The sequence below is a fragment of the Myotis nattereri genome (genome assembly GCF_964212035.1).
Source record: "Myotis nattereri genome assembly, chromosome: 5".
NCBI classification, from domain to species: domain Eukaryota; kingdom Metazoa; phylum Chordata; class Mammalia; order Chiroptera; family Vespertilionidae; genus Myotis; species Myotis nattereri.
In genome coordinates, this window is record NC_138080.1 from 89982738 (window position 1) to 89986847 (window position 4110).

Consider the following 4110-nt stretch of genomic DNA (forward strand, 5'->3'; position numbering starts at 1 on the left):
TGGGTTTGTTTTTAATTCAGTCATACAAAATGGTGGCAAGCCCCAGGCCCAAAGGGTGTCTTTCTCCGTGAGGGGAGGGAGGGCGGGCGTGTCTTCACGGTCCGGGCCGGGCGACTGTGCAGGTGCCCGAGAGGGCTCTCTGGGCTGCCCGGGTGTACGGAGGTGGCAGGGTCCATGGGGAAGACCCACTCTCCCCAGGGAGCCTGGGGAATTTTGGCCAAAGGAGACAGCGGGCTGGGTGGCGTCCTGGGCGGAGGCCGCTGTGCCCTCACACGGTGCTAGGTAGGGTGCTGCCCTGGGCGCTGGAGCCGCGGGGCCTGCAGACTGTGGGGCTCTGGGCGGTTCGCTGGTTGGGGTCTGCTCCTACCCTCCTCTTAACAATGTGAAGGGACTAAACTGGGTGCTCTCCCAGCCCCTCCCACTGCCAGTTCAGTTTCGGACTGACCCCCAGGAAGGCCTTTCCGAGAGCCTGGCCCCTTGAGGCTGGAAGGCCTCCGGGTGTGGAGACACGTCACAGCTGCTGGGAGCAGGGGCTGAGGACGACGTGCAGCTCCTGCCACAGTCAGTGCCCTACCTGCCGCGCCACTGCCTCTGAGCCCTCCTCCCCCGCCCCTGCCAGGTCCTGCCCTCCCTCTCGCCCTCGGTCACTCCAGGACCCGGGACAAACCACTTCTTCCCAGCCAGGGTGCCTTTGAGCTTCTCAGGCCTCCATTTGCATCCCTGTCATACTCTCCTCATCTCCAAAGGCCCTTCCCAGACTGCGAACCAGTTCCCTCCCCAATTCTCCACTGGGATGGAGAGGGTTGGACCCTCGGGACCACTGCGTGTGGTTTCCCGGTCTACCCAGAAGCGTTCCCACTGTGTTTCTCGTCGGGCCTCTGGGCCTGGGAGCCCTGAGCACGGTCAGTCCCGCAAGAGGCGGGCAGAGTGTCTGGGCAGGGCAGGCGGCCTGCCCGCTTGTGGAACCAGACTCCCAGAGTGCAGCAGGGACTTCCCTGGGGCAAGTCCCAGGCCTCACTTCCCATCTGTCAGCGAGGGTGAGGGCGAGGGCTCCGTGATCTTGGCGACCTCACAGCAGTCTGCCCTCTGGGCCTGGACATCTGGCCCCCGCCCCCCCAGCTCTGAACGGGGCCTGAGGGGCCGGCAGCTCCCCTTCTCCGAGCCCCAGGCCCAAGGAAGGTCACGCAGGGGTGAGACCTGTGGGAGCAGAGGAGACACTGGGGCTGTTGTCCAGGCCCTCTGGGAGGCTGGGCACGTGCCCTGCCACATACAAATCTGGTCCCTGCTGTCACTTCCTTTCCCACTGATGAGTCTCTCCAGGACCCACTGCAGGGGTTACAGAGGAGAGAAGTCTCCGGGGCACTCAGCCACTGAGCACAGGCCCCGTCGGGAGGAGAACCAGAGGTCAGTGGGCACAGCAGCACCAGCTTAGTGCTCACTGATTCACTGTAAGGGTTTGGCCAGAGAGAGGGGCGGGGGGAGCTTCAACCGTGTGGATGACTTCACCATCCCTTCTGCTGACCCCACCACGAGCCCTTGCCCCACAAGGTGGGAGCCGGGGAGGCCAGCTACCGCCTCAGCCACTCGCAGCTCTAGAGCCACCGGCAGGGCAGGCATCTTGTGATGGTGGACGAGTCTGAACTTTAACGATGGCCCTTTCCAAACCCCTAAGCAGGAGCAGCCAGTGTCAGGGCCCAGGTGGGGGCAGAGGTCTGTCCGCAGCAGCAGAACACTGGGCGGGCGGCCCATGGATTTCACCCGCCGTCTAGATTTAAAATGAACATTGTGGTTCTCTCTCTACATTTCTGGATCAGCTTAAAAGTAAAAATCACGAGACTTCACCCCAAAATGCTGCAGGCTGCATCTGCTAAGACTGAGGACGTTCTTCTCTGTAGTGGCCAATATCTCCCCTGAAACGATAATTCCTCACATCTGCTCTCCAACCCCCATTTTCCTTTCCCCCAAATAACTTACACCTGGTTTGGAATTTGCATCCAATCAAGGGGCAGACACTGCGTTTGTACCTGTGAGTTTAAGGCTCGTTGAATGTGGAAAAGTCCTTCAGCTCACTCTGAGTTTTAAATGCCGTTGCTTCCGAGGCCAGCAGGCCTGCTGCGCAGACAGGCCGCGTTCTGCAGTTTCCTCCTGGCGTCAGGCGAAGCCCCCAGCCCCTGTACTGTCACGAACACCTGAGGTGTGAGGAGGTTTGCCTTTGTGCTGACTTGACAACTTCCCTCCACCCTAAGGTGCCCCTCTGCTGCCACCTGTACCAAGTGCCAAACCAGCAGAGGGGCCGGCTGGAGCTCCAGGAGCTCAGAGGAGCGCAGGAGGCAGCCCTGCAGCCAGGCCTGGGGTGCAGGGGGGCGGAGGCTTGGGGGCCCTCTAGGAGGAGGAGGCTGCGTGCATGGAGGCCAGACCAAGTCGTGTTGGGCCTCTTGGGAATGAGATGTCCCCCTTTGATCCTGGTGATGGAACACAGGGCACCAAACTGCATGTCTGTCTTTTTCTGTCTCTGTCTCTCTCTCTTGTGGTTCTGGGTCTCCGGTTCTTGGAGGCCCGTGGTCAGTGTGCACTGGAGCAGAGCCAGGCCCCTGGGATGTGGCGGGGAAAGGTCTAGCTGGGGAACCGTCCCCCACCCCTCACCGTGGTGTAAGGAGAAGAGAGAGCCCTGGGCTGGAGGCAGGAGGTGGGCAATTGCGTCCCAACTGGTACCTTAGCTGCTTGACAGCTTTCCTCCCAGGGCCTCAGCCCCCCCATTTATACACCGAGCAGGTGGAGCTACAGCCGGGTTTTCAGATGTCAGGGAAGAAGGGGTCTGCCATAGTTGAAGAGTGGATGGAGGGCCCAGGCAGCCCCATCCCCGCCCCACTCCCTGCAGGCGATGCTGGGTTCTGGGTTTGCCATCCCTGGGTTGGCTGCCCCCGGGCAAGCACCAGCCTAGACTGGAGATATTTTCAGCTTCCTGGAGGGATGGGCATGGGTCAACGTCAAGGGCTTGGGGAGACTCTGGCTGTGTTTTATCCTAAGTTCCTCCTTCCCTCCCTCTCTGTGGCCCTTGAGGAGAATGAGGGAGGAGAGGGTTTTTTAAGACTATGCTAGCGTTTATTATCAGCAAGAGGGCTCCTTTTGTAATTTGTGCATGAAATTCATGTCATTTCCTGGGGAGAGGAGAGGGCTGACTTGGAGAGGGTGGGGGGGCACGCTGGGGGAGCAGGCCCAGGTTTCCTTCCCTTGGGGTGGGGAGAGGTGTGGAGAGGGGGCGCTACCCAGCTCACCTGATCAGGGCTCTCAAACCAGCCGTTTTGGGTTGTGTTAACAGTGGGAACCTTCCTCTATTAATGTACAATATCGAACTAACTGCTAATAAAATGGGGTTCCGTTTGTACCCATTGGTCATGTCTGTCTGTCCGACCTTGAGCAAGACCTTGCAGAGGAGGGTGGAGACACAGATGTTTGCATGCACAGCCACTCTGCCCCCCTTTGCTACCCCCCCCCCCCACACACACGGTGACTCAGTCAAATCAGAGGTCAGAGGTCATGTCCATGGGGTTGTAGATAGTTTCCCCAGATAGTAGAGGCCTGTCGTGGGACAGCCAGCAGGTGGGGTGTCTCAGGGGGCAAAGTGCCTTCAGACCTGCCAGATGGTGACAAGTGCCTCGCCCTGGTGTGGAGGCTCAGAGTCTAGAACCAGTTCTGCCACTGATGTGACTTGTGATTGGGGACAGGTCACCTTTACCTCTTGATCCTCAGTTTCCTCATCTTTTAGGGGTTTGGAGGGAATTGGACTTCATGGCTGTCCCTGGAGAATTTGCTTAAAATACAAGATTCCAAGGCCACACTCTCAGAGTTTTCTGACAGATGAGCGGGGGGCAAACCTGCATTTTAACAACCTCTCCAGCAGCAGAGGCACCCCACTTTGGGAAACCCTGGCTCAGATGAATTCAGAGTCCCTCTGTCCAAGGAGCAAAAACTTTGAATAAAATAAACGACTTTCTAGCCCTCCCAGCATGGTTGCGATTTGCGGGAGGGGCCCTGGCTAGCTGTCTGCAATGCCAGTGTTGGGACCTCAGAACCTCCTGCAAGGCTTTAAAATGCATATTCTCCGGCTCC